Source organism: Anomaloglossus baeobatrachus, unplaced genomic scaffold, assembly GCF_048569485.1.
Source record: "Anomaloglossus baeobatrachus isolate aAnoBae1 unplaced genomic scaffold, aAnoBae1.hap1 Scaffold_249, whole genome shotgun sequence".
Classification (NCBI taxonomy): Eukaryota; Metazoa; Chordata; class Amphibia; order Anura; family Aromobatidae; genus Anomaloglossus; species Anomaloglossus baeobatrachus.
Window position 1 is genome coordinate 64,696 of NW_027442085.1, and position 18,332 is coordinate 83,027.

Consider the following 18,332-nt stretch of genomic DNA (forward strand, 5'->3'; position numbering starts at 1 on the left):
CAAACACATTTTTGGGGGATTTTTTTATTTACTGCCCCTATTTAATTTATAAAAGAAAATTAATAAAAAAAAAATCCTTCTGGTGTAAAATGGAAAAAATGCCAACAATTTGTTTGGGGATTTTTTTTTTTTAATTTACTGCCCTTATTTAATTTATTACAAAAATTACTAAAAAAATTCCTTCTTGTGGGAAATGGAAAAAAAGAGCAATTTTTGGGGTGTTTTTTTTATTTACGTCAATAATTTACGGCACGGTAACGTTTTTCTCGGTGGCTGTAAGATTACAGAGATGCTAGATTTATTTAACGTTTTTATGTGTTAACAGTTTTGAAAAAAAAAATAAAAAACCTTTAAAATGTATTTGCTTTCTGCCACCGTAGATTTTCTTTTGCCATGCTCTAGTTGTAATTTATACAATTTTTGGTACATATCGCTTTTTTCCTCGCCCCATCGTTAAACTATTTTGTTCCCAAAACTGCATGCATTTCCTTCCCCAACAAAGTCTATGAGATTTCGGTTTTATTGTCCGCATGTTGCAGCTTCTTTGGTAATTTTTTCTGCGTTTTACCAGTCAATAGATTTGACTTAAACACAGTAGTCAAAAAACGCGGTAAAAAACGGAGTAAAACATGGCAAGAGATGCATGTCAAGGGTGCGTTTGTTTGGGACTGAAAATGTGCATGTTTGTGGTCACCACAAAGATGCCGTGTGCGCACATAGCCTAAGGAGGAGCAGTTACTCACGGCATCCAATTCTGGCTGTTAGGCTACGTGCACACGTAGCAGGTTTTTTCTGCACATAAAACTGCATCTCTTGGCAGGAAAAAAGCTGCTGAAAAAAAGTGCTTTTTTGCCACGTTCATGCTTTTTTCATGCTTTTTTTCATGCTTTTTTATCTATTGAGGTAGGGAAAACTCAGGGAAAAAAAAGCAGAAAGAATTGACATGCTGTTTCTTTTTTTCTGCAAGGAAAAAAGAAGCAAGGTGCGCACAGCACTTCAGGATTCTCATAGACTGGGATGCGTTTTTCCTTGAAGTATTGTCACACTGTACTAAGGGAGACGCTGATGCTACAAGCAGTGTAACTTCAGAGTGCAGTTAGCAGGCAAACCACCAGAGGGGAGTAGAGTAGTCAGTAAGCCAGGTCAGTTGTAGGAGGTCTCGTCAATAGCACAGAGTTAATCAACTCATGGTCAGGTGATATCCGAGGGTCGAAAGCCATGAAGTCACGTATGCAACAGGAGAGGGAGGGTAGAGACGGAGCCGAAGTTAGGAACGAGCATACAGGTCTGATGCCAGGAAGTCCAAGTACAAAAAAGGGAGGAGGACAAACAGGTCGGGACTAGGATAAGATAGACACGGAAGGGTACACAGTAGAGAGGAGCGCATAATCAGGGACTGGGACAGACGGACGAACGGAGGAGAGTACAGGTCAGAACAAGGTAGCTGGGAGGCAGGACAGATCCGGTAACTCACCAGAGCCAGTAACACACACTGCAGAGCATAAACTATCACTGGCACTGCACCGGAGGTGGAGCACCAGGATATAGTGTCTTGGAAACCGGAGTGAAGCAGGGGGGAATTAACCCATGAGATGACCAGGCCGGAGCTGGGTGCAATAATCAAACCACAGCGGCAGATGCAAACCTGGATCGTGACAAGTATAGATTAAAATCTTCTAGGAAAAAAGAAGCAACGTGCGCACAGGACTTCAGGATTCTAACAGACTGTGCCAAGATGTGTTTTTCCTTGAAGTATTAATTAAAATCTGCAAGGAAAAAAAGGCAACATTTGCACAGACCCTTAGTTTTCAGAGATCCTAGCAAGAAAACCCTCCTTATCTTTTTCACTAAATTAATACATTAAAATACTGTCGCATTTCAGAAATTCTCTCCCCCCCCCACACCAGTTACCTTCAGGCTTTTTAAAATGTTAGAATCAACAGCAAAAAATTTTGGAATTTGATGCCCACAACATAAACCATGACCTAATGTCTCCAGGTTTCCCCCCTTCTGGGATCATGGTCTATATCCCAAGGCTCTCCGAGCATCGTGTTATCTCTAAGTTACTGAAGGATTGTGCAAAGCAGTGTCAGTTGTTTTAACATATGATACGTATTATTCACAGTCAGGGATACAGAGAGAGAAATGACGACATGTCAAACAGAGCTGTGCATCCAGCAGAAAGTGCAGGAGGCTCAAGCGGGGGCTATCACCCCGAACGTAAGGCTTCTGCATCCAAGTCTTTTCTTCTATTCCCAATTCTACAAGAAATCTCTAGGAACTGCCAAACCGGTAAGAAGGTCCATCCATAAAAGACAGAAAATCGTGACCCTTACAAGCTGGTGTCCACAAGGAGCACCACTGTTAGATTCGGTCTGCCAAGCTTCTTTAGCTTACTTTGGACCTTTAAAAATTAAAATTTAGCATCAAGATGTTATGAACATGTATACTACATTACCCTGAATGAAAATATTATTATTTAAAAAAATCTGATTAATAGTGCCGTAACTTCTGCTTCAGTCTTTTTTCTGCCTTCGAGTCAGAAGAAGACGAAGGATGTAGTATCTAGAAATTAGTCAGTGTCTATCCAAGGATCAATGAAGACGAAGGATGTAGTATCTAGAAATTAGTCAGTGTCTATCCAAGGATCAATTAATACGAGGGAGTAGTATCTAGAAATTAGTCTCTCAATTAAGACGAGGGATGTAGTATCTAGAAATTAGTCAGTGTCTATCCAAGGATCACTTCGCGATAAGCAGAGAGTCAAAGCCAGGCTTTAGTAATCAGATTTTTTTATGGTTTCTTTAAGACCGATTACTGTGCACTTAAAAGCTTGAAGAATTTTCATATTAAGGCACTTATAAGTTGGTGAGTCCTATTCGACTTATCAAATTCCCCCCCAAAATTGGGGATCTCTCCACTAGCACTTATGGTGGCCTTTTAGTAGCAGACCCCAATAAGTGAATCTTTCTTTAATGGGTTGTCAATATGTTTTCAGAAACAGCATCATCCATGTTCAGTGTCTGGCATTGACATGGGACTAAGTTGCAATACTGAACACATACAAGGGTGGCGCTATTCCTGGAAAAAAAAAAAGTAGACCGCTAAAAATAGGACTGAATAGTGCTGATGCTTCATTTTTGGGAAACAAATCTCTTTTCTAAAACTCTGCAATTTTGTAAACCCCTTATTGTGTATGGCCGGCTTATATAGCCATGTTACATCTATTCCATATGAAAAGTTGGAAGGATCCATCCTCTGGGAAAAACTGTTGCCTGCACTAAATGCTTCCAGAGTGTTCTATTGAATTCCATAGTCTGCACTGATGGAGTTATAATGGAAGTGTTATGAGCTGCAGGGAAGGTTTTCCTACCTCACTGCTTTATGAGGGTGAAGAGAGGTGAATTAAGACTCTCTGACCTTGGCCAGCATTCATAATACAACCCCCCCAAACTCTACCGAAAATCTAATAACTCTCTAATGCTCCGCTCTGAACCTCTGACGTTAGATTTTCATTTTAATACACAATAAGTCCTTTACCCCAAGAATATTAATATAAACAGCTAACCTAATACTCTCGGCATTTTGCAATAAATACTAAGAACATCTCCAAAAGTTCTTCAGGGGGCCAAGTCCCTCACCCAAAGCCCCTTTTAACTCTTGTCAAGGCAGTGCTAGTGGTGCTGTAGGAACAATGGGGCTTCCTAAAATGAGATTTAGCTAATATAGTCCTCCACATGAAGGCAGATCTAGTTAAAATAGTCTCTCTACTTGAAGGTAGATCTAGTTAAGATAGTCATCCACCTCAAGACAGATGTAGTTAAGATAGTCATCTATGTCAAGGTAGTTGTATCTAAGATAGTCCTGAATTACAGTCCTCCACACTTCAAGTCAGTTAGAGCTATTATAGTCCTCCACTTCAGGGTAGATGTAGCTAAGCTAGTCCTCAGCTTCGATAAACGTATAGGAAAGATCTTCCACTTCAAAGTAGAGGTAACTAGTATAGCATTAGACTTTAGGCCTAAGCTTCTTCTTGTAGACTCTACTGAGACCTCAGCATCTTTGGATATCGCCATGGTGCCCTTCTCTTTAGTAAGCAGACCAGCCATACATGCTGACCACTGCCAGTCTTTAAGCTCCTCTGTTTTCCATACAATGGAAGTACTGCACTGTTCATGCTAGGACCCTTATTGCTTCAAAGCTATGAGGGAAGGTGCCGGCCCTGGACCTCACGGGCGGTGCACTACTTCATTAAGGAGATTCTGGGTGCTTATAGGACGTCGGATGGGGTGCACGACAGTTTCTGGTTTCTTCAGGCCGGTGTTTGTCACTTCGCTGGCCGTCTTCATCGTAGACAGAAACACACGCAACACCAGAGCTCACTTAGCCAATAAGAAAGTTCACTTTATTCTTCACACCGGTATGACAGACATGGCCTTCCTATTGCTTCCTTCCTCTCAGTGTGGGGTACTACCTCTTGACCTGTCCCCCTTGCTATATTGGATCAAGTACTCCATCTCCGGGGTTTGTGTCTCCTCCCCCTTTGTCCGATTCTGGGAACAGGCGGTTGTCTAGCTGGATGAATCTATAAGTCCGCCAGGGTGAGCCGTAGGCTCTGGACTTCAAGAAGATAACTCAGGGTTCCCTGACTGGGCCTAGCACCGAGGCCACGTCTTCTCACACTTGAACCGTTTTCAACACTTCTTCTCTCACTACTTCTTTAACCCTATCTCTTCCATCCTGTTGCTATCTCAGCCCAACCACTGGGTAGCACCTTTGGTAACAGTCCCGCTCTACTATATCTGGTACCTGCACCCAACTAGCAGCATAACATAAGATATGCATTTAGCAATAAACATAACCATATATTTTGCATTGCAGGGCTCGATCACCTTCTACAGCGATGCAAAAGAACATGTCCCCCACTGGACATCATCGTCTTTCTACTTGAATATCTGGACTAGCCAGAGGACTGGACAGATGTTAGACCATGGAGCAGTCCCAGAAGGTCTGGCAGGTGAGGAACCTAATGCAGATAAGTCCCATCAGTAACCATCCGTCAATGGGGGAACAAACAAGGAAATAATAGAGAATTTTCTTATCCAGTCCAGAATATCTGAAAAGTTAAAAGGCAATCTTCCTATTACCATGATGTTTATAAGATTAAAAAGGGAGATTGTAGTATTGAACGAAGTATACAATAAATAGTTTTACTTTTTGCAATACCCTATTCTGGCCACAGGGTGGCGATACAGGAAATACTAGAAAAGGTATATGACAGATTCATTTTTGGCAAATGTAACCAAGATGGAAAATCATCTATATATAATGTACCTGATCATAAATCCTTACATTTGTTCCTAGTTATTTTCTAGTATGATGTAAAAGCATAATTACACAAATTATGAAAATATCCTTAGGATATTTTCCCATGACAGCTGCTTTTTACAGCCGGATAATTGGATCTTACACCAAATAAAGTTGTTTTTTTTTATGTTTTATAATATAAAAAATAACGTGTGTGGCCTTTAAAAAAAAATTGAAAAAATAACAACAAAATTTTAAGGAACCGCCATAGGGTTAAAACCTAGGGCACCGAAAGGATTTCCGAACCTGTCCAATACTATGGGGACGTTCTGTGTGAGAGATTTTGGTGTATAAAACGGTAATGCCTTGAAAGTGTAGCTATTCGACTCGGCTATGTTAACACTTCGACTCTATAAATAATAGCTAATCCTCAGGAATTATCGCTTCAGTACAACACCCCAGTGAGTCGGCCTGTGGAATAACTGTGACACCGAGCCCCTGTGCAGGGGCCGAGGGCAATACAACATGGCGGAAAGGGTTACACATACTATTTACAGCCCTTTAATGCATGTTTTTTTGTCATCTGGGTAAGGGCCGGGGGAGAGAGGGAAAAAAAACTATAAATCTCCCCCAAATATATAAATAAACAATGGCCGGGCCACGCTATGGGAGTGTATTTCAATGTTTATTATTCTCCTGAAGGTGATGAGGGTATAATGCGTCCTTTCGGGAGCCCCCCACCCCCACTCCTTTAACCCGTCACCAGATCCGCCATTTAATTAATTAACAGCTCCACTGGAAAATAAACTGGAAATTCGATCGCGGACGATGACAGGTGAGGAAAAATAAGCTAATTCTAATGGTTCTCTCTGAGGAGTTTACAAATTGACACAGTGTGGCGCTCACATGAAGCCGCCCACCTCATGGAGGTGAAATAAAAATGGAGGATGATGTAATAATCTGTGGTTCCTATGTATTAATATGGACGGTGAGAGCTAATCGTGATACTGTGTGGGCAGCAATGACTAAAGGACGACTGGTAATAAACTTCTTAGGTCTCTGGTATCCGACACTACAGGCTTCATTTATCAGATCTAAAAACCAGGCCTCGTTGCCACATAGCAACCAATCACGACACAGCTTTTATTTTTCCACAGCAATATGATAAATGAAATCTGCGCTCTGATTGGTTGTTATGGGTAACAAGGTCTGCTCTTCTGTCAGAGAATTGTGATAACTTAAAGGGGTATTCCTATCTCCAACATCCTATCCCAATACATAGTAGGCGTAATATTAATAACATTAGACATGTAGTATAGTTCTCCTGATATATCCATCTCTATCACTGTCAGACAGAGACAGAAGAGGGTCCCTGTGCAAGAACAGTATATGGGCCCTTTGTAGTCCAATAGCTCATCAAAATGCACAATCCCACCTGATTTGGAGGTAGAAATGGGCTCTTTCCTCTTGGGCCCCTGGTTGCACCAATGATATGTCTGCCGCTGCATCTCTTACCTCATGTGCGGGGCATTGCAGCTTAGGTATCCATGGTTATGACCACGAGCAACTAACTATCACTTTATGAGTGGATGTAACTATGGAAACCTAAGCTGCAATGCCCTGCACATGAGGTAAGAGACATCGCTAATCAGGAGAACTATACTGCATTTCTAATTGGAGGTATTTGTTAATATTATTATTTTAACTACTACATATTGGGATAGGATATTGAAGACGGAAATATAACTTTAAAGGGGTATTCCAGTCTCCAACACCCTATCCCAATATGTGTAAGGTGTAATAATAATAATATTAGTAATTACCTCCAATTAGAAATATAATATAGTTTTCCTGATTAGCTATGTCGCTTACCTCATGTGCAGGGCATTGCAGCTTAGGTATCCATGGTTATGACCACGAGCAACTATCACTATATGAGTGGGCATAACCATGGATACCTAAGCTGCAATGCCCTGCACATGAGGTAAGAGACATAGCTAATCAGGAAAACTATACTGCATTTCTAATTGGAGGTATTTTCTAATATTATTATTATGACACCTACTACATGATGGGATAGCATTTTGGAGATAGGAATAACCCTTTAAGTTCCATCTTCCTTTCAGGCCGTGACAACTTGTGTTGTAAAAGACATCTCCTGTGTCATTTGTTACATACTGGGATAGGATCTTGAAGACGGGGCCCTTTTAGCCCAAGACGTTTGAAAACAAGCAAAAGCAGTGAGTGTCAGTTTACAAAATTAAATATAGGTTTCAAAGGTTAAATTATTAACATAACCCTCAAAATGACAGACCCCTTAATACAGGACTGTCGTAAAATATGCTATAATGGGGGAGTCTGGTTTCAAGCCTATTTCCATGTAATAGAAGGGGAGATCTCTGTACAGAATGAAGAAAAGTCACTAAGATGGCCTCTCGCTTTAGAGCACCAGCCCTGTCTACATTAAACAGACAACACACTGATGGTAATAGGCACTGTGTGATGGTCACTTGCCATAAATATGTAATTTTGTAATCTGGTGTAAATGCCACTGTTCTCCTGAATCCGGCGATGTTTTTCTTTTGTTCCTGCGCCTCTTTGTTCCTGAGATATGGCCCTTTAGTCACAGTATTTAAATATAATGCTGTTTTCCAAGTGGGATGGGAGTCTTCTTAAGGACTACGCCCAGTTGGCTAACAAGACTTGATTTACATAGAGAGAAAAGATGGCCATATCTCAGGAACGGAGAGGCATAGAAACAAAAGAAAAACAACGCCGGATTCAGGAGAACAGCGGCATTTACACAGGTAAAAAAAAAATACACATTTATAGGAAGAGACAGATTCTTTCTAATGTCTAGGATCCCTTCTTGTCCAAAGAGACCAGTGTGATATATTTTCCTGAGCCTTTCAGCACTGGTAACAGAATATGGTATTGCCGAGAGCTGGTGTCAGTATCGGGCATCTCTTGGCTGTGGAGATAACGTGGTCTACATTTCTCAAGCTGATGGTCGGGGATTGAGCAGACCCCCACCATGTCTGCCATCAGTGCTATTACCAATGAGATGATTATATTTCCAAACCTTCTCCAGTGCATAAAAAAATAATAATAAATAATTAATAATAAATAAAAAATAAAATACTACTAATAATAATAATACTACAATTAATAATAAAAAATAATAAATAATTAATAATATATCAAATAAAATACTATTAATAATAATACAATTAATAATAAAAAAATAATAATAAATAATAATAAATAAAAAAAATGAAAATAATAATAATACAATTAATAATAAAAAGTAATAATAAAAAGTAATAATAATGAATAAAAAATAGGGAAACTCTACATTCAAATAATAATGTTCCATTGTTCCTATCTATAGAAACCAGTTCTGGGGATATGAAGATTTAGAAACGCGGGTCTGCTTTTTCTTCTTTCTACAGAAACAGCGCCACCACTTATTTATGGCCATTGTCCGGTATTGCACCTCATTACCATTTAAATGAATAATGCTGGTCTGCAATACCAGATATTCAGAGGAATGATCTTCCACCATTTTCCTAATCCCAAACAACCAATTTAACCTATCTTCTACTGCTTTGCATTATGTGATGTTTTCTTTTATTTGCATATTGGCATAATTAGGAATTCTCCTGGTTTCCTCTTATCAGAGAGCAGTGCATTATGGGATCTCAGATCACATGCTGCAGGTCACATGTCTGACAGTGGGTGGAGTTAACTAATTGACTCTTACTATTCACAAACAACAAATTTTGAGGGAAAAAAACATGAGATAACGTGAAATCAGTACGAAAACAGAAAAGGATAGTATTTACAAAGTTGATCAAATGTTTATGAAGATGTCAATTTTAAAGTATTGTTAAAAGTGGAATTACACTTTAATTTTAAAGGGGTTGTCCAGAATAAAAAAAAACGCATTTTTTTATTTTCTTCAGGAACTGTATTTCACTGTATTTGGTATTGCATTGTGTCAAGTCAATAGAGCCGGCCTTGCATTACCAGACACAGCCTATAGGCAAGGGTGGCGCTGTTTTGCATCCTGGACGAGATGTAATCCAGTGAAGCATCAGCAGATGTGGGGGAGACGCGGATATATATTATTTAAACGGCTCCGCCAGCGAAGAATTTTTATTTGACAGGATAGAGTGCTATCCCTGCGTCAGGAGATAAATAATGTCATCTTTATTTATATTCCTAATTTAGTGTTGAATCCTAACCATTTGTCACGATGGGTAATATTCCTGGAAGGAAAAATGCCGATCACGCCTTACTATAGGGAAAAGCTGTATTCATCAAAATGATTGAGCCATCCCCATAGAAATGTGTAAAGGTCTATGCTACAGCACTGAATTCCCCATGACAGCTCTCCCTGGCACAGCTGCTGTTTGGTGGTCTTCATCTCATCATCATTTTCTTCCACTTTCCTCCAGACCATCTCAGGCAATGGATTTTCCGTTGATGTTAGTAGGAAAAACCGCCATCGAAAATATATATGTATACGGTCCTGAGCTCCTAGCCTGTGATCCCTGTGTCCAGTACCTGCCTTCCCATACCCTTCTATCCCTGCCGTGCCACCATCCCTGTCCGTACTGCCTTGTCCAGCCTGCCCTAGTCACCCTGTCCGTACCGCCTTGTCCAGCCGGCCTAAGTCACCCTGTCCGTACTGCCTTGTCCAGCCGGCCTAAGTCACCCTGTCCGTACTGCCTTGTCCAGCCTGCCTAAGTCACCCTGTCCGTACTGCCTTGTCCAGCCGGCCTAAGTCACCCTGTCCGTACTGCCTTGTCCAGCCGGCCTAAGTCACCCTGTCCGTACTGCCTTGTCCAGCCGGCCTAAGTCACCCTGTCCGTACTGCCTTGTCCAGCCTGCCTAAGTCACCCTGTCCGTACTGCCTTGTCCAGCCGGCCTAAGTCACCCTGTCCGTACTGCCTTGTCCAGCCGGCCTAAGTCACCCTGTCCGTACTGCCTTGTCCAGCCTGCCTAAGTCACCCTGTCCGTACTGCCTTGTCCAGCCGGCCTAAGTCACCCTGTCCGTACTGCCTTGTCCAGCCGGCCTAAGTCACCCTGTCCGTACTGCCTTGTCCAGCCGGCCTCAGTCACCCTGTATGTACTCGTCTATTCCTCAGTCTGTCACCTGCCCTGGGAGTGGTACCTGGCGTCCACCGATTGCTTAGTTAAGCCCCTCACACTAAGGGGTAAGCCCTCATCCCCCCCTTGTCGTCCACTACACCGCCATGAGTGTTAGAGAGCCCTTCAGCTAATCAGTGGCGTGCGCAGATTGGCCTCTGCGGTCATTTTCTTAAAGTCCATCGCGTCAAGCGCCAGCAGTTCAATGAAACCTGCAGCATGCCTGAAGGTCAATGGCGCCCGCCACCGCAATATCGCCGACCCTCTATCCTGTGACCCTCTTGAGCTGCTCCTCTACATGGACACTCCCCCCTCCTCCAACCCTGCACCACCACCACCCCAGTAAGGCAAATTTGGATTATAAAGCAAGCCCCCATTTTGCCCCCAGTTGTGGGGGAAAACAGTGTGTCTTATGATCCAGAAAATACAGTATATGTGACAATGAACATCATTTTCACATGACAATCATTAACTGAAACAGAAACAGCCGACTAAGAGGCTTAAACAGGGTGAGTAACAGACAAACTCTGCTACAAGGGTGAGGTTGTGGAAGACGGTTTCCATGACAAGATACAAGCTAGTTATACTGCATCAGCAAGGTGTCTCCCAGGCAAAGATACCAAAGCAGACTGGGGTATCCAAATGTGCTGTTTATGCTTTATAGAAGCCCCAGGAAATGGGCATGAAGGAGACGCAGCGATTGGACGAGAAAACATAGTGCAGGAGATGAAAGACACATCATGTTTACTTCCCTTAGAATCGGAAGATGTCCGGCAGTGCCATCAGTTCAGACCCAGTGAGACCCAGCTACTGTACATGTGTCAACTGTTCAAAGAAGTCTGGATAAATCTGGTCTTCATAGAAGAATTGCATCCAAAAAAGTACCGTATACCTTCATCATGGCTACAAGGCCAAGCAATTCAACTATGCACAAAAACATAAGAAATGAGGTGCAGAAAAATGGATGGATGAGTGCAATTGTGAAATATTTGGCTGTAACAGAAGCAGTTTGTTCTCCGAAGTGCTGGAGAGAGGCAGATTAATGAGGGTCTGCAGGAGCAGTGAAGAATGGTGGAGGGTCCTTTCAGGTTTGAGGCTGAATGTCAGCAAATTGAGGTGGTGATTTGGTCAGGATTATTGACGTCCTCAGTGATGAGAAATCCAGCCAGATACTTATTCATCATGTAACACCATCAGGGAGGCATCTGATGGGCTCCAAATGTATTCTGCAGCCGGACCCCAAACATCCAGCCGAGGTCATTAAGAAGGAGGAATCCTGGAGGCGTTGATCCGACCCCGCAGAGCTCTGGAGGTGATGATCCGGCCCTGCAGAGCTCTGGAGGCGTTGATCCGGCCCCGCAAAGCTCTGGAGGTGATGATCCGGCCCCCGCAGAGCTCTGGAGGTGATGATCCGGCCCCCGCAGAGCTCTGGAGGTGATGATCCGGCCCCCGCAGAGCTCTGGAGGTGATGATCCGGCCCCCGCAGAGCTCTGGAATTGATGATCTAGCCCAACAGAGCTCTGGAGGTGATGATCCAGCCCCGCAGAGCTCTGGAAGTGATGATCCGGCCCCCACAGAGCTCTGAAAGAAATGATCCGGCCCCCACAGAGCTCTGGAGGTGATGATCCGGCCCAGCAGAGCTCTGGAGGTGATGATCCGGCCCAGCAGAGCTCTGGAGATGATGATCTGGCCCCCGCAGAGCTCTGGAGGTGATGATCTGGCCCCCGCAGAGCTCTGGAGGTGATGATCCGGCCCTGCAGAGCTCTGGAGGCGTTGATCCGACCCCGCAGAGCTCTGGAGGTAATGATCCGACCCCGCAGAGCTCTGGAGGTGATGATCCGGCCCCCGTAGAGCTCTGGAGGTGATGATCCGGCCCCCGCAGAGCTCTGGAGGTGATGATCTGGCCCCACAGAGCTCTCGAGGTGATGATCTGGCCCCACAGAGCTCTGGAATTGATGATCTAGCCCCACAGAGCTCTGGAGGTGATGATCCGGCCCCGCAGAGCTCTGGAAGTGATGATCCGGCCCCCACAGAGCTCTGAATGATGATCCGGCTCCGCAGAGCTCTGAAAGTAATGATCCGGCCCCCACAGAGCTCTGGAGGTGATGATCCGGCCCTGCAGAGCTCTGGAGGTGATGATCCGGCCCTGCAGAGCTCTGGAGGCGTTGATCCGACCCCGCAGAGCTCTGGAGGTGATGATCCGACCCCGCAGAGCTCTGGAGGTGATGATCCGGCCCCCGTAGAGCTCTGGAGGTGATGATCCGGCCCCCGCAGAGCTCTGGAGGTGATGATCTGGCCCCACAGAGCTCTGGAGGTGATGATCCGGCCCCCGCAGAGCTCTGGAGGCGTTGATCCGGCCCCCACAGAGCTCTGGAGGTGATGATCCGGCACTGCAGAGCTCTGGAGGCGTTGATCCGGCCCTGCAAAGCTCTGGAGGTGATGATCCGGCCCCCGTAGAGCTCTGGAGGTGATGATCCGGCCCCCGTAGAGCTCTGGAGGTGATGATCCGGCCCTGCAGAGCTCTGGAGGCGTTGATCCGGCCCCGCAAAGCTCTGGAGGTGATGATCCGGCCCCCGCAGAGCTCTGGAGGTGATGATCCGGCCCCCGCAGAGCTCTGGAGGTGATGATCCGGCCCCCGCAGAGCTCTGGAGGTGATGATCCGGCCCCCGCAGAGCTCTGGAATTGATGATCTAGCCCAACAGAGCTCTGGAGGTGATGATCCAGCCCCGCAGAGCTCTGGAAGTGATGATCCGGCCCCCACAGAGCTCTGAAAGAAATGATCCGGCCCCCACAGAGCTCTGGAGGTGATGATCCGGCCCAGCAGAGCTCTGGAGGTGATGATCCGGCCCAGCAGAGCTCTGGAGATGATGATCTGGCCCCCGCAGAGCTCTGGAGGTGATGATCTGGCCCCCGCAGAGCTCTGGAGGTGATGATCCGGCCCTGCAGAGCTCTGGAGGCGTTGATCCGACCCCGCAGAGCTCTGGAGGTAATGATCCGACCCCGCAGAGCTCTGGAGGTGATGATCCGGCCCCCGCAGAGCTCTGGAGGTGATGATCCGGCCCCCGCAGAGCTCTGGAGGTGATGATCTGGCCCCACAGAGCTCTCGAGGTGATGATCTGGCCCCACAGAGCTCTGGAATTGATGATCTAGCCCCACAGAGCTCTGGAGGTGATGATCCGGCCCCGCAGAGCTCTGGAAGTGATGATCCGGCCCCCACAGAGCTCTGAATGATGATCCGGCTCCGCAGAGCTCTGAAAGTAATGATCCGGCCCCCACAGAGCTCTGGAGGTGATGATCCGGCCCTGCAGAGCTCTGGAGGTGATGATCCGGCCCTGCAGAGCTCTGGAGGCGTTGATCCGACCCCGCAGAGCTCTGGAGGTGATGATCCGACCCCGCAGAGCTCTGGAGGTGATGATCCGGCCCCCGTAGAGCTCTGGAGGTGATGATCCGGCCCCCGCAGAGCTCTGGAGGTAATGATCTGGCCCCACAGAGCTCTGGAGGTGATGATCCGGCCCCCGCAGAGCTCTGGAGGCGTTGATCCGGCCCCCACAGAGCTCTGGAGGTGATGATCCGGCACTGCAGAGCTCTGGAGGCGTTGATCCGGCCCTGCAAAGCTCTGGAGGTGATGATCCGACCCCCGTAGAGCTCTGGAGGTGATGATCCGGCCCCCGTAGAGCTCTGGAGGTGATGATCCGACCCCGCAGAGCTCTGGAGGTGATGATCCGACCCCGCAGAGCTCTGGAGGTGATGATCCGGCCCCCGTAGAGCTCTGGAGGTGATGATCCGGCCCCCGCAGAGCTCTGGAGGTGATGATCAGGCCCCCGCAGAGCTCTGGAGGTGATCATCCGGCACTGCAGAGCTCTGGAGGCGTTGATCCGGCCCTGCAAAGCTCTGGAAGTGATGGTCCGGCCCCCACAGAGCTCTGGAGGTGATGATCCGGCTTCCACAGAGCTCTGGAGGTGATGATCCTGCCCAGCAGAGCTCTGGAGGTGATGATCCGGCCCAGCAGAGCTCTGGAGGTGATGATCCTGCCCAGCAGAGCTCTGGAGGTGATGATCCGGCTCCCACAGAGCTCTGGAGGTGATGATCCGGCCCCCACAGAGCTCTGGAGGTGATGATCCGGCCCAGCAGAGCTCTGGAGGTGATGATCCGGCTCCCACAGAGCTCTGGAGGTGATGATCCGGCCCCCACAGAGCTCTGGAGGTGATGATCCGGCCCAGCAGAGCTCTGGAAGTGATGATCCGGCCCAGCAGAGCTCTGGAAGTGATGATCCGGCCCAGCAGAGCTCTGGAGGTGATGATCCGGCCCCCACAGAGCTCTGGAGGTGATGATCCTGCCCAGAAGAGCTCTGGAGGTGATGATCCTGCCCAAAAGAGCTCTGGAGGGGATGATCCGGCCCCCGCAGAGCTCTGGAGGTGATGATCCGGCCCCCACAGAGCTCTGGAGGTGATGATCCTGCCCAGAAGAGCTCTGGAGGGGATGATCCGGCCCCCGCAGAGCTCTGGAGGTGATGATCCGGCCCCCACAGAGCTCTGGAGGTGATGATCCGGCCCCCACAGAGCTCTGGAGGTGATGATCCGGCCCCCACAGAGCTCTGGAGGTGATGATCCGGCCCAGAAGAGCTCTGGAGGTGATGATCCGGCCCCTGCAGAGCCCTGATCTCACATCATCCAGTCTGTCTGGGATCACATGAAGAGCAGAAGGATCTGCACAAGCCTCATACACAGAAGATCTGGGGTCAGGTCTCCAAGATGTTTGGAACAACCTCCTGCCAAGTTCTTTCAAAAACGGTCTACAAGTCACGAGAAGAAGTGATGAAGGCAAAAGGCGGCCACCAAATATGGATGGGATTTACATTATGTTCATTCACTTTGCATTTTAACAAAAACTATTACCACTTCCATTCTTTAAAGCTTTAAAGCCCTGCGTCTGTGTACTTCCCCTACAGAATGTGTTGGACTTTTCCTGATGTATACTGTAACATGCCCATAGGCCTGTGTTCTTTCAGCCTCTGTATGGCCGGTACGTGGCGGTGTACTGGTTATTCCACTATATAGATAACCTCAGCAGCCTGTCCTTTTCTAAATCAAAGGCAACTGCAAAGAAACGTATTGCATGCGGCATGTAGTTGAGTACAGTGGGCACCTTTGGTGGACGGATGCCCTTCGGTCACATGCCTCCTGAGCATGTGTCCAACCATGGCCAAAAACACAGTGTAGACCTCTAGTCTTACTACAGCGATGGCTGTGTATATATATATGCAGCAACTACTGTGAAGTCAATTCACTAACATTTAGTGGTACAGCTTCTGTTAAAGGAATTGTCCACTTTTTTTTAGAAGGGTCCCTTGAAGATACCATGGTCACGTGGACTTCCCTCGGTAGAAATCCTCTACTATAAGGCTGATTTCATATGGACATACACTATATGAGACTATTGAGTTAACATTTGGCCTGAAACATGTGGTTGTCCGTACTAAGGAGTGTTTATTCACCCTGCAGCGCCCCCAAAGGAGAAATGAAGCACTACATCCTCCTTAGTGAAATTAATGTTCAGCACAGACAGGCTGGGTCCTCCATACTTTTTTGTGCTGTTTCTCTGGATAATGGATGAGGGTCCTGCATAGGGAGACCCCCTCTCCTTTCTCTCATCACCTCCCTAGAAACACTTTGAAAGTAGTGTGAGGAAAATACACTTCTTCTATGCCTTTTGATCTCCAAATTAATAAGATTTATTTTACGAGCGCTAGGGGAAGCAATACAGCACACACTGCTCTGTGGTGTTCTGAAAATTTCTGCTTTATTACATCTTGTGACCAGTTTACATAGTACCTCAAACAAAGAAATAACTCCTCAGAACTATGCACCAATAAGAACAATAGTGAAACTTCCCCGCCCATCAGTGCTAGCTGAACCCTATGACATCATAGCTATAAGATAAGAAGGACATTATAGGAAAAAAATGTATTCTGTTCTCACACAGTAGGTTTTCAAGATCTCTTCTTGTTGTCAGTGAATGAAAATATTCTACTTTAGTGTAGGGGAAAGAATTGACACCTATTTTTAATGTATCGTATCAGCAATAAAAAAGAAAAAACGGTCCTGTACAACCGCAGCGCTCCTCACACAGGTGCCAAACAAGTGTTGGTCTGTTCATGTCGCTCCAGATGATAATTTAGCCGTGGGTGCTCGTTGTATAAGGAAGTATATTATCATTTAGCCATCAAAGAAGTTGAAAGACAACAGCACATACCAACAGAATTCCTTTATTAAATCCAAAGGTGCAGGTAAAAAGCGAGAGGAGAGCTGGGTGAGGGTCCCCTCTGCACGACGGCCGTTTCGCGCGTAATAGATGGACCCGTGAAAGTGCTGTTAGGCACAAAATGGCCGTCGTCCTGAGGGGACCCTCACCCAGCTCTCCTCCCGCTTTTTACCTGCACCTTTGGATTTAATAAAGGACATCTTTCTGGACTTCTGTTGGTATGTGCCGTTGTCTTTCAACTTCTTTGATGGCTATTTTTAATGTATCCAGCCCTGGGAAGTCTCCAGGAGACAGACATAGAAGGATTCCGTACATGATGCATTGTAGCAAACTGTTGCTATGGGAACCAGTTTAAATTTCAAAATGTAAACAAATAACTGACGGCAAGCAGAGATCTTAAGCGTGATAGGAATTAGACCCAACATGAGTACAACATTAGTACCACGATTTACGGGATAAGCCACCGATGTGGCCAATGGAGGGCGTCTTCCCCGTGGCTTGGCTCGCCGGCCTATCTGGAGTGGAAGGGGTTAGCCTTGGACTTGCAGACTAGTGAATCAGAGAGGAAGGGGATGTGGGTTAGTGATCATGTTGCACAAAAATGTTCTCATGGATTTTTCACCTCTTTAGCCATGAGGGGAATGGAGCCGCTGACAGGAACGACTGCCCGCCCCGCTAAAACCTCTGCTGCCACCACAGCTGCTGTAAGGGAAACACAGCTTTTATTATACCTGGACCACAACTGATGCCTGTAATACACTTGATGATAATTGCTTTTGCTGGAACTAGTCTCCAATTAGTAAAAGCAACATTTACAGTACAAAAAAGTGGGCAACTATGAATCGCGGAAGAGGTGGCAGCCGCCGGGGCTCCGCAACACAGAGGTTCTGTACTCGGCGGCTCATACAGTCACATTCACACTATATTTAACCTGAAGTCCTATAGAAACAAAACAAAAGGGGAATGCACTGTGCATATTCAGGGCAGGTCCAAGCCTGACCGCCCTATACTGAGCCACCATACCTATGTTATAGCCGAGCCGCCCCTCATCATGAGCGAGCACCGAAAGCCAAGAGTGCGTACTTACTGGGGAGAGCGCCCATGGGTCCTCTAAATACATAAGGCTCTAGCCTTCTTTTTCATCACGTCTAATTGGGACGTTTGGCCCATGCTTCCTTATTATAACTTAATGGCTAACATTTCACACAGTAACTTCCCCCATAAATATCCAAAATGGAACCATAAAAATAAGCGTATCCCCTCGGATCACGTGTCAGGCTCTTAATTTTCTTGGTGGTGATTTAGAAGGGGGAGTTCAACCATTAATTAGTTTTAAAGGGCCATTCATGACAGACCACCTCCAATTTAGAGCTTTTCACCACCAAATCCCACAGTTGTGCCTTCTTTTTGCAGTGTTTTGCTCAGGGGTCTTCTAAGACAATAGGCACCGTATTGTTATATGTCCAAGTATTGCCATTAAAATACTTTTTAGAAACCAAAGGCAAAGTCCCAGATTTCAGGGGCAACTGATTCTACATCAACCCTAATAACGCCATAGCAAATAACTCACAACTTTCCATGGGAAGAACAAGGCAGTTCTGTATGTAGAA

General features: G+C 46.1%; 1 protein-coding gene and 1 long non-coding RNA gene across 2 annotated transcripts in view; one reads left to right on the forward strand and one right to left on the reverse strand.

The window, feature by feature from the left end:
- Window positions 1–18,332, forward strand: part of LOC142262722 (uncharacterized) — a 311,813-nt gene that overhangs the window by 61,168 nt on the left and 232,313 nt on the right. Inside the window, exon 2 of the long non-coding RNA XR_012730037.1 lies at window positions 4,882–5,017. This is a non-coding gene — a long non-coding RNA (uncharacterized LOC142262722). The remainder of the gene's footprint in view (window positions 1–4,881; window positions 5,018–18,332) is intronic.
- Window positions 1–18,332, reverse strand: part of PRRX2 (paired related homeobox 2) — a 55,398-nt gene that overhangs the window by 6,922 nt on the left and 30,144 nt on the right. The gene's annotated exons all lie outside the window — the stretch shown is intronic.